This window comes from Triticum aestivum, chromosome 7D, assembly GCF_018294505.1.
Source record: "Triticum aestivum cultivar Chinese Spring chromosome 7D, IWGSC CS RefSeq v2.1, whole genome shotgun sequence".
NCBI lineage: Eukaryota > Viridiplantae > Streptophyta > Magnoliopsida > Poales > Poaceae > Triticum > Triticum aestivum.
In genome coordinates, this window is record NC_057814.1 from 85,234,758 (window position 1) to 85,247,848 (window position 13,091).

The window sequence follows — 13,091 nt, forward strand, 5'->3', positions numbered from 1 at the left end:
CCAACTGGTTCAGCACGCCGAGCGGCTCCATGGCCGGCGCGGCTGCCGACGGGGGTGCCCCGTGCCTCCTACGCTCGCGCCACCGACTGCCCGAGCCAACGCCCCGAGCCCTCTTTCTCTGTAAATAATTTGTAGAAGTATTTTGTAATTTGATCTCTGTAAATAAGTTGTAGAAGTATTTTGTAAGTTGATCTATAAAGAAATTGTTGATGTTCAGATCTGTAAGTTTTTTGCGTGATAATGTTGTAGTAGGATTTTGCTCTAGTCCTTCGTGTCTTGTCGATGCTCTTGTGTCCAGCGTATATTTTTTTAAATTAAAAAAAACTTTGCCGTCTATAGAGTAGTTGGACTGATGGCAAAGATCGCCTTTCAGCTGAAGGCAAAGATGCTGCTTTGCCGTCTGTTATTATTTGTGTAGACGGCAAAAGACTGAGATTGGCTTACGGCAAAGTCTTTGCCGTCATCCCGATGAAAAGCTGACGGCAAAGTATTCTTTGCCGATTTGTCTTTGCTGTCTGACTTTGCCGTCTGCGTCCTGACGGCAAACTCTTTGCCGTCTGTATTTAGGTCTTTGCCGTCTGTAATTCACAGATGGCAAATTACCTGATTCCTGTAGTGATATGAGCATCCAGGTTTCGCTGTTGGTTATTGACCGGAGATATGTCTTGGTCATGTCTACATAGTTCTCGAACCCGTAGGGTCCGCACGCTTAACATTCGATGACGATCGGTATTATGAGTTTATGTGATTTGATGTACCGAAGGTTGTTCGGAGTCCCGGATGAGATCACGGACATGACGAGGAGTCTCCAAATGGTCGAGAGGTAAATATTGATATATTGGAAGGCTATATTCGGACATCGGAAAGGTTCCGAGTGATTTGGGTATTTTTCAGAGTACCGGAGAGTTACGGGATTCGCCGGGGGAAGTAGTGGGCCTTAATGGGCCATACGGGAAAGGAGAAAAGGGCCCCAAGGGGTGGCCGCGCGCCCCCCATGGGCTGGTCCGAATTGGACTAGGAGGGGGCGGCGCCCCCCTCGTTCCTTCTCCCCTCTTCCTCCTTCCCTTCCTTCTCCTAGTTGGAATAGGAAAGGGGGGACTGAATCCTACTTGGATAGGGAGTCCAAGTAGGACTCCCCCCTTGGCGCGCCCCTTCTAGGGCCGGCCTCCTCTTCCTCCCTCCTTTATATACGTGGGCAGGGGGTACCCCAAAGACACCCAAGATTTGTCTTAGCCATGTGCGATGCCCCCCTCCACAGTTAAACACATCGGTCATATCATCGTAGTGCTTAGGCAAAGCCCTGCGCCGGTAACTTCATCATCACAGTCACCACGTCATCGTGCTGACGAAACTCTCCCTTGGCCTCAACTGGATCAAGAGTACGAGGGACGTCATCGAGCTGAACGTGTGCTGAACGCGGAGGTGCCGTACGTTCGGTGCGTGGATCGGTTGGATCGCGAAGACGTTCGACTACATCAACCGCGTTACTAAATGCTTCCGCTTTCGTTCTACGAGGGCACGTGGACACACTCTCCCCACTCGTTGTTGTGCTTCTCCTGGATAGATCTTGCGTGATCGTAGGAATTTTTTTGAAATTACTGCGTTCCCCAACACATCTTTATATCTCAAAACAATTATCAGGTATCAAACTTCTCATAGTATTTAATGCACTCTATATGGAAGTTTTTATTATACCCATCTTGGATGCCTATCGTATTAGGACTAATTTTATAGCCAAAGCAAATTACCATGCTGTTCTAAAAGACTCTCAAAATAATATAAGTGAAGCATGAGAGATCAATAATTTCTATAAAATAAAACCACCACCGCGCTCTAAAAAGATATAAGTAAAGCACTAGAGCAAAATTATCTAGTTCAAAAGATATAAGTGAAGCACATAGAGTATTCTAATAAAGTCCGATTCATGTGTGTCTCTCCAAAAGGTGTGTACAGCAAGGATGATTGTGGTACTAAAAAGCAAATACTCAAATCATACAAGACGCTCCAAGCAAAACACATATCATGTGGTGAATAAAAATATAGCCTCAAGTAAAGTTACCGATAGACGAAGACGATAGAGGGGATGCCTTCCGGGGCATCCCCAAGCTTAGGGTTTTGCTTGTCCTTGAATTTTACCTTGGGTTGCCTTGGGCATCCCCAAGCTTAGGCTCTTGCCACTCCTTATTCCAAAATCCATCAAATCTTTACCCAAAAACTTGAAAACTTCACAACACAAAACTTAAACAAAAAATCTCATGAGCTCCGTTAGTGTAAGAAAACAAACCACCACTTTAAGGTACTGTAATGAACTCATTATTTATTTATATTGGTGTTAAACCTACTGTGTTCCAACTTCTCTATGGTTCATACCCCCCGATACTAGCCAGATTCATCAAAATAAGCAAACAACACACGAAAAACAGAATCTGTCAAAAACAGAACAGTCTGTAGCAATCTGTATCAAACGAATACTTCTGGAACTCCAACAATTATGAAATAAATTGGTGGACGTGAGGAATTTGTCTATTAATCATCTGCAAAAAGAATCAACCTAAAATCACTCTCCAGTAAAAAATGGCAGCTAATCTCGTGAGCGCTAAAGTTTCTGTTTTTTACAGCAAGATAGCAAAGACTTCACCCAAGTCTTCCCAAAGGTTCTACTTGGCACAAACACTAATTAAAACATAAAAACACATCCAAACAGAGGCTAGATGAATTATTTATTACTAAACAGGAACAAAAAGCAAGGAACAAAAATAAAATTGGGTTGCCTCCCACCAAGCACTATCGTTTAACGCCCTAAGCTAGGCATTGAGATTTCGATGATGCTCACATGAAAGACAAGGATTGAAGCGCAAAGAGAGCGTCATGAAACACGTGACAAACACATCTAAGTCTAACATACTTCCTATGCATAGGCATTTTATAGGCAAACAAATTATCATAGCAAGCAAAAACTAGCATATGCAAGGAAGAGGAAAGAGACAATAGCAATCTCAACATAATGGGAGGTAATTTAGCAACATGAAAGTTTCTACAACCATATTTCCCTCTCTCATAATAATTACATGTAGGATCATAATAAAATTCAACAATATAGCTCTCATATAAAATTTTCTCTACATGATCCACATGCATGCAAAGTTGACACTCTTCCAAAATAGTGGGAATATCATTAACTAAAGTCATGACCTCTCCAAACCCACTTTTAGTACTATTGCAAACATTATTATCAATCTCATATTCATCATGGGGCTTAAATAAATTTTCAAGATCATAAGAAGAATCACCCCAATCATGATCATTGCAACAAGTAGTAGACATAGCAAAACTAGCATCCGCAAGCTTAGCGTTTTGCATATTATTAGCACAATTGACATCAAGACAATTTATAGTAAAATAATTGCAATCATGCTTTTTATTCAAGGAGCCATCGTGAATCTCTTCATAAATTTCTTCATCACAATTTTCAGATTCACGAATTTCAAGCAAAACCTCATAAAGATAATCTAGTGCACTCAAATCACTAGAAATTGGTTCATCATAATTGGATCTCTTAAAAACATTAGCAAGGGGATGAGGATCCATAAACTTTTAGCAAGCGAAGATGCAAGCAAAAAGAAGGCACATGGTAACACAAGATCGAACGGAAGGAGGGCAAAGAAATGGCAAAGGTTTTTGAAAATCATTTTAAAAGTGGGGGAGAGGAAAACGAGAGGCGAGTGGCAAATAATGTAATGCGAGGGAGAAGAGTTTGTGATGGGTACTTGGTATCTCTTGACTTGAGCGTAGATCTCCCCGGCAACGGCGCCAGAAATGGCTAGTTGACGGGAGATCAAATCTTGACTTGACTTGGCGCAAATCTCCCTGGCAACGGCGCCAGAAATCCTTCTTGCTACCTCTTGAGCATGCGTTGGTTTTCCCTTGAAGAGGAAAGGGTGATGCAGCAAAGTAGCGTAAGTATTTCCCTTAGTTTTTGAGAACCAAGTTATCAATCCAGTAGGAGACTACATGCAAATCACCTAGTACCTGCACATACAATCAAGAACCTGGCAACCAACGCGATAAAGGGGTTGTCAATCCCTTCACGGCCACTTGCAAAAGTGAGATCTGATAAAGATAATAAGATAAATATTTTTGGATTTTTGTTGTATAGATTGGAAAGTAAAGATTGCAAAATAAACGGAGACAGAAATTAGAGAGTTGACGGAAAACTAATATGATGTAAAATAGACCCGGGGGCCACAGGTTTCACTAGTGGCTTCTCTCATGATAGCATATATTACGGTGGGTGAACAAATTACTGCCGAGCAATTGATAGAAAAGCGCATAGTTATGAGAATATCTAGGCATGATCATTAATATAGGCATCACGTCCATGTCAAGTAGACCGAAACGATTCTGCATCTACTACTATTACTCCACACATCGACCGCTATCCAGCATGCATCTAGAGTATTAAGTTCATAAGAACAGAGTAACGCATTAGGCAAGATGACATGATGTAGAGGGATAAACTCAAGCAATATGATATAAACCCCATCTTTTTATCCTCGATCGCAACAATACAATACGTGCCTTGCTGCCCCTATTGTCACTGGGAAAGGACACCGCAAGATTGAACCCAAAGCTAAGCACTTCTCCCATAGCAAGAAAGATCAATCTAGTAGGCCAAACTAAACCGATAATTCGAAGAAACTTGCAAAGATATCAAATCATGCATCTAAGAATTCAGAGAAGAACCAAATATTGTTCATAGATAATCTTGATCATAAACCCACAATTCATCAGATCTCGGCAAACACACCGCAAAAAGTATTACATCGAATAGATCTCCAAGAACATCGAGGAGAACTTTGTATTGAGAACCAAAGAGAGAGAAGAAGCCATCTAGCTAATAACTATGGACCCGAAGGTCTGTGGTAAACTACTCACACATCATCGGAGAGGCTATGGTGTTGATGTAGAAGCCCTCCGTGATCGATTCCCCCACCGGCGGAGCGCCGGAAAAGGCCCCAAGATGGGATCTCACGAGTATAGAAGTTTGCGTCGGTGGAAAAGTGGTTTCGTGGCTCTCCCGGATGTTTTCAAGGTATAAGAGTATATATAGGCGAAAGAAGTAGGTCGGTGGAGCTACGAGGGGCCCACGAGGGTGGGGGCGCGCCCTCCTGCCTCGTGGCTGCCTCGTTGCGTCTCTGACTTCCACTCCAAGTATCCTGGATTGCGTTTGTTCCAAGAAAGATCCTCGCGAAGGTTTCGTTCCGTTTGGATTCCGTTTGATATTCCTTTTCTGGGAAACACTGAAATAGGCAAAAAACAGCAACTGGCACTGGGCCTCCGGTTAATAGGTTAGTCCCAAAAAATAATATAAAATAACATATTAAATCCCATTAAACAAACAAAACAGATAATATAATATAGCATGGAATGATAAAAAATTATAGATACGTTGGAGACGTATCAATGATCGGGTTTGATAGGCTCTACGTTCAAATACAACGGATGCAAGACAGTTTTGCACATGCAGAATACTCGGGTTAAACTTGACGAGCCTAGCATGTACAGGCATGGCCTCGGAACACGGGAGACTGAAAGGTCGAACGTGAATCATATGGTAGATATGATCAACATAGAGATGTTCACCATTGATGACTACTCCATCTCACGTGATGGTCGGACATGGTTTAGTTGATTTGGATCACATATCATTTAGATGACTTGAGGGATGTCAATCTAAGTGGGATTTCTTAAGTAATATGATTAATTGAACTTAATTTATCATGAACTTAGTCCTGATAGTTTTTGCATATATATGTTGTAGATCAATGGTCCGTGCTACCGTTCCCTTGAATTTTAATGCGTTCCTAGAGAAAGCTAAGTTGAAAGATGATGGTAGCAACTACACGGACTGGGTCCGTAACTTGAGGATTATCCTCTTTGCTGCACAAAAGAATTATGTCCTTGATGCACCGCTAGGTGAAAGGCCTGCTGTAGGAGCAGATGATGATGTTATGAATGTCTGGCAAGCTCAATCTGATGACTACTCGATAGTTCAGTGTGCCATGCTTTATGGCTTAGAATTAGGACTTCAAAGATGTTTTGAATGTCATGGACCATATGAGATGTTCCAGGAGTTGAATTTAATATTTCAAGCAAATGCCCGAGTTGAGAGATATGAAGTCTCCAACAAGTTCTATAGCTGCAAAATGGAGGAGAAAAGTTCTGTCAGTGAACACATACTCTGAATGTCTGGATATCATAATCACTTGACTCAGCTGGGAGTTAATCTTCCAGATGATAGTGTTATTGATAGAGTTCTCCAATCACTGCCACCAAGCTACAAAGGCTTCGTGATGAACTATAATATGCAAGGGATGGATAAGACAATTCCCGAGCTCTTCGCAATGCTCAAAGCTTCGGAGGTAGAAATCAAGAAGGAGCATCAAGTGTTGATGGTTAACAAGACCACTAGTTTCAAGAAAAAGGGCAAAGGAAAGAAGGGGAACTTCAAGAAGAATGGCAAGCAAGTTGCCACTCCTAGGAAGAAGCCCAAGTCTGGACCTAAGCCTAGAACTGAGTGCTTCTACTGTAAAGGGACTGGTCACTGGAAGCGGAACTTCCCCAAGTATTTGGCGGATAAGAAGGATGGCAAAGTGAACAAAGGTATATTTGATATACATGTTATTGATGTGTACCTTTCTAATGCTCGTAGTAGCGACTGGTATTTGATACTGGTTCAGTTGCTCATATTTGTAACTCGAAACAGGGGCTACAGATTAGCCGAAGATTAGCTAAGGACGAGGTGATGATGCGCGTCGGGAATGGTTCCAAGGTCGATGTGATCGCCGTCGGCACTCTACCTCTACATCTACCTTCAGGATTAGTTTTAGACCTGAATAATTGTTATTGGTGCCAGTGTTGAGCATGAACATTATATCTGGATCTTGTTTAATGCGAGACGGTTATTCATTTAAATCAGAGAATAATGATTGTTCTGTTTATATGAGTAATATCTTTTATGGTCATGCACCCTTGAAGAGTGGTCTATTTTTGTTGAATCTCGATCATGGTGATACACATATTCATAATATTGATGCCAAAAGATGCAAAGTTGATAATGATAGTGCAAAATATTTGTGGCACTGCCGTTTAGGTCATATTGGTGTAAAACACATGAAGAAACTCCATGCGGATGGACTTTTGGAATCACTAGATTATGAATCATTTTATGCATGCGACCATGCCTCATGGGCAAGATGACTAAAACTCCGTTCTTCAGAACAATGGAGCGAGCCACAGACTTATTAGAAATAATACATATCGATGTATGCGGTCCGATTGAGGCTCGCGGCGGGTATCATTATTTTCTAATCTTCACAGATGATTTGAGCAGATATGGGTATATCTACTTAATGAAATACAAGTCTGAAACATTTGAAAAGTTCAAAGAATTTCAGAGTGAAGTGGAGAATCATCGTAACAAGAAAATAAAGTTTCTATGACCTGATCGCGGAGGCAAATATTTGAGTTACGAGTTTGGCCTTCATTTAAAACAATGTGGAATAGTTTCACAACTCACGCCACCTGGAACACCACAGCGTAACGGTGTGTCCGAACGTCGTAACCGTACTTTATTAGATATGGTGCGATCTATGATGTCTCTTACCAATTTACCACTATCATTTTGGGGTTCTGCATTAGAGACAGCTGCATTCACGTTAAATAGGGCACCTTCTAAATCCGTTGAGACGACGCCGTATGAACTGTGGTTTGGCAAGAAACCTAAGCTGTCGTTTCTTAAAGTTTGGGGTTGCGATGCTTATGTGAAAAAGCTTTAGCCTGATAAGCTCGAACCCAAATCGGAGAAGTGCGTCTTCATAGGATACTGAAAAGAAACTGTTGGGTACACCTTCTATCACAGATCCGAAGGCAAGATCTTTGTTGCTAAGAATGGATCCTTTCTAGAGAAGGAGTTTCTCTTGAAAGAAGTGAGTGGGAGGAAAGTAGAACTTGATGAGGTAACTATACCTTCTCCCGAATTGGAAAGTAGCTCATCACAGAAAATCGTTCCCGTGATTCCTACACCAACTAGAGAGGAAGTTAATGATAATGATCATGAAACTTCAGATCAAGTTACTACCGAACCTCGTAGGTCAACCAGAGCACGTTCCACACCAGAGTGGTACGGTAATCCTGTTCTGGAAGTCATGTTACTAGACCATGACAAACCTACGAACTATGAAGAAGCGATGATGAGCCCTGATTCTGATAAATGGCTTGAGGCCATGAAATCTGAGATAGGATCCATGTATGAGAACAAAGTGTGGACTTTGGTTGACTTGCCGATGATCGGCGAGCCATAGAGAATAAATGGATCTTCAAGAAGAAGACTGTCGCTAATGGTAATGTTACTGTCTACAAAGCTCGACTTGTCACAAAAGGTTTTCGACAAGTTCAAGGAGTTGACTATGATGAGACCTTCTCACCCGTAGTGATGCTTAAGTCTGTCCGAATCATGTTAGCAATTGCCGCATTTTATGATTATGAAATCTGGCAAATGGATGTCAAAAGTGCATTCCTTAATGGATTTCTTAAAGAAGAGTTGTATATGATGCAACCAGAAGGTTTTGTCGATCCTAATGGTGCTAAAAAAGTGTGCAAGCTCCAGTGATCCATTTATGGACTGGTGCAAGCATCTCGGAGTTGGAATATACGCTTTGATGAGGTGATCAAAGAATATGGTTTTATACAGACTTTCGGAGAAGCCTGTATTTACAAGAAAGTGAGTGGGAGCTCTGTAGCATTTCTAATATTATATGTGGATGACATATTGTTGATTGGAAATGATATAGAATTTCTGGATAGCAAAAAGGGATACTTGAATAAATTTTTTTCAATAAAAGACCTCGGTGAAGCTGCTTATATATTGGGCATCAAGATCTATAGAGATAGATCAAGACGCTTAATTGGACTTTCACAAAGCACATACCTTGATAAAGTTTTGAAGAAGTTCAAAATGGATCAGTCAAAGAAAGGGTTCTTGCCTATGTTACAAGGTGTGAAGTTGAGCCAGACTCAATGCCCGACCACTGCAAAAGATAGAGAGAAAATGAAATTCATTCCCTATGGCTCAGCCATAGGTTCTATCATGTATGCTATGCTATGTACCAGACCTGATTTGTGCCTTGCTATAGCAGGGAGGTACCAAAGTTATCCAGGAGTGGATCACTGGACAGCGGTCAAGAACATCCTAAAGTAATTGAAAAGAACTAAGGATATGTTTCTCGTTTATGGAGGTGACAAAGAGCTCGTCGTAAATGGTTACGATGATGCTAGCTTTGACACTGATCCGAATGACTCTAAGTCACAAACCGGATACGTATTTAGCTATCAGTTGATGCAGTTCCAAGCAGAGCGTCGTGGCGGGATCTACGGGTGAAGCGGAGTACATAGCTGCTTCGGAAGCAGCGAATGAAGGAGTCTGGATGAAGGATTCATATCCCATCTAGGTGTAATACCTGGTGCATCGGGCCCAATGAAAATCTTTTGTGACAATACTGGAGCAATTGCCTTGGCGAAGGAGTCTAGATTTCACAAAAGAACCAAACACATCAAGAGACGCTTCAACTCCATCCGTGATCAAGTCAAGGAGGGAGACATAGAGATTTGCAAAATACATACGGATCTGAATGTAGCAGACCCGTTGACTAAGCCTATTCCACGAGCAAAACATGATCAACACCAAGACTCCATGGGTGTTAGAATCATTACAATGTAATCTAGATTATTGACTCTAGTGCAAGTGGGAGACTGAAGGACATATCCCCTAGAGGCAATAATAAAGTTGTTATTTTATATTTACTTATATCATGATAAATGTTTATTATTCATGCTAGAATCGTATTAACCGGAAACTTGATACATGTGTGAATACATAGACAAAACACCGTGTCCCTAGTAAGCCTCTACTAGACTAGCTCGTTAATCAAAGATGGTTAAGTTTCCCAACCATAGACATGTGTTTCATTTGATGAACGAGATCACATCATTAGGATAATGATGTGATGGACATGACCCATCCGTTAGCTTAGCATATTGATCATTCGGTTTTATTGCTATAGCTTTCTTCATATCATATACATATTCCTTTGACTATGAGATTATGCAACTTCTGGATACTGGAGGAATACCTTGTGTGCTATCAAACGTCACAACGTAACTGGGTGATTACAAAGATGCTCTACAGGTATCTCCGAAGGTGTTTGTTGGGTTGGCATAGATCAAGATTAGGATTTGTCACTCTGAGTATCGGAGAGGTATCTCTGGGCCCTCTCGGTAATGCACATCATAAGAAGCCTTGCAAGCAATGTGACTAATGAGTTAGTTGTGGGATGATGTATTACGGAACGAGTAAAGAGACTTGTCGTAACGAGATTGAACTAGGTATGAAGATACCGATGATCGAATCTCGGGCAAGTAACATACCGATGACAAAGCGAATAATGTATGTTGTCATTACGGTTTGACCAATAAAGATCTTCGTAGAATATGTAGGAACCAATATGAGCATCCAGGTTACATGATCGCTCTCTGACTATTGTGCCAGAAAAGCTCCTGTCTGCTAGGACAACGTCGCTATTTCCCCAAAGAGGAAGGGATGATGCAGCACAGCGACGGTAGGTATTTCCCTCAGTGAAGAAACCAAGGTTATCGAACCAGTAGGAGAACCAAGCAACACAACGTAAACATCACCTACACACAAATAACAACACCTCACAACCCAACGTGTTAAAGGGGTTGTCAATCCCTTTCGGGTAACGATGCCAGAAAATTGTACTAGATTGAAATAATAGATTGCAAATAAAATAAAGTGCAGCAAAGTATTTTTGTATTTTTGGTTTAATAAATCTGAATAAAAATGCAAAGGAAAAGTAGATCGCAAGCAAATATATGAGGAAGAAGACCCGGGGGCCGTAGGTTTCACTAGTGGCTTCTCTCGAGAAAAATAGCAAATGGTGGGTAAACAAATTACTGTTGGGAAATTGATAGAACTTCAAATAATTATGACGATATCCAGGCAATGATCATTACATAGGCATCACGTCCAAGATTAGTAGACCGACTCCTGCCTGCATCTACTACTGTTACTGCACACATCGACCACTATCCAGCATGCATCTAGTGTATTAAGTTCATGGAAAAACAGAGTAATGCAATAAGAACGATGACATGATGTAGACAAGATCCGTTTATCTATTGCGTAGATATAGATCTCGTCTTTTTATCCTTAGTAGCAACGATACATACGTGTCGGTTCCCTTTCTATCACTGGGATCAAGCACCGTAAGATCGAATCCACTACCGGGCACCTCTTCCCATTGCAAGATAAATAGATCAAGTTGGCCAAACAAAACCCAAATATCAGAGAAGAAATACGAGGCTATAAGAGATCATGCATATAAGAGATCAAAGAAACTCAAATAACTTTCATGCATATAAAAAGATATAGGGCCATTTGCATTTCTGTCCCTAACTCGAACCGCCTACTCAGATTTGCCCCTAATTTCGAAGCTTGCTCAAATTTGCCCCTCTACCGTTAGGTGATCTTATAAAAATGCCCTTTTGTGTCGTTTCTGTTAGGTCAAAGGCCTTTGACCGTCTACCGGACGTTTCCTGGACATTTTACCCCTGCCTCCATGTGCCACTTACATGTGGGACCCACTTAGAGAAAAAATAAAAAGAAAAAATGCTTTCTCTCACCCCTCTATCTCTCACTTACATGTGGGGCCCAAGAAAAAGAAACAAAAAATGTCCTAGAAAATATGCATAGGCCCACTTGTCATACTTTAATTATTTGTTGAACAATATTTATTGGATTATTAGACAAGAGGACCCGCTGGTTAGTGTCTAGGTTAGTCAGAACTAATAGGATCTGGCCCTAATCTAATTACACTATACTCCAGCGAGTGTGCGAGCTCGTCGGTGTCCTACTGGATGGTGTGGGAACACGCCGGAGGGGGTATGGGAGGTGCGAGCACGCCGGCGTGGTCAGGAAGCACAACAGCAAGATGTGGGATGATCAACGACCGGGGCAACGACAACAGCTTGCCGTGGCGAGCGGCGGCGCTAGGGAGAGAGCGGCTGTTTGTGGGGCGACTTCTTGGGGATGTAATCCTCGGCGGCGACGGATCTAGCAGGTGTAGAAGCATCACAGATTTACTAGGAAGCCAACAGAGAGCGTCGGGGCGGCCTAGACAAGGAGATCAAGGCGCGGCAGCACGACATCAGAGGCAGAGAAGACGAAGACCAATTCAACGATTTACGTCACCTCTGTTGATTTCATCCATAGGGAAGACTCTATAGGAATATAAGAAGCTAATGGACATGCTTTTGAGGCTTGGGATCGACTCTTGCCACGAAAACAACGAACTGCGTCAACGGCGGCGAGATCTGGACATTGTTTGTTCTCTAACAGAACAAGAGGGCTAGCAGGTGCGCTGCCCCTTGCCTGCGCACTTGATTCATCGTGGTATGGCAGCCGCGACTACTGCTGCGTCCGCCCCTTGTTGCTCACCGCGGGTGCGCCGCCCCTCGCCGGTGATGGCCATCATCGGCCAAGCCACGCAAGCCTCCTGTGGCCCACATCTAAGGGGGAGAGAGAGGTCGTGAGAGAAAGTTTATATATATATATATATATTTATTTATTTATTTATTAGTTCAGCCTCACATGTAAGTGCGTGTGAGAGAGGGGGTGAGAGAAAGAGTTTTCTCATTTATTTTTTTAGAGTGGGTCCCAGCTGTAAGTGACACATGGAGTCAAGGGCAAAATGTCCAGCAAACATCCAAATAGCGGTCAAAGCCCTTTGACTTGACGGAAACGGAATGGATGGGCATTTCTATAAGGACATCTAACGGCAGAGGGGCAAATTTGAGCATGCTTCAAAATTAGGGGCAAATCTGAGTAGTGGGTTCGAGTTAGGGACACAAATGTAAAAGACCCAAAGATATAACTGATCATAAACTCGAAGTTCATCAGAACCCAACAAACACACCGCAAAAGAGTTACATCATATGGATCTCCAAGAGACCAT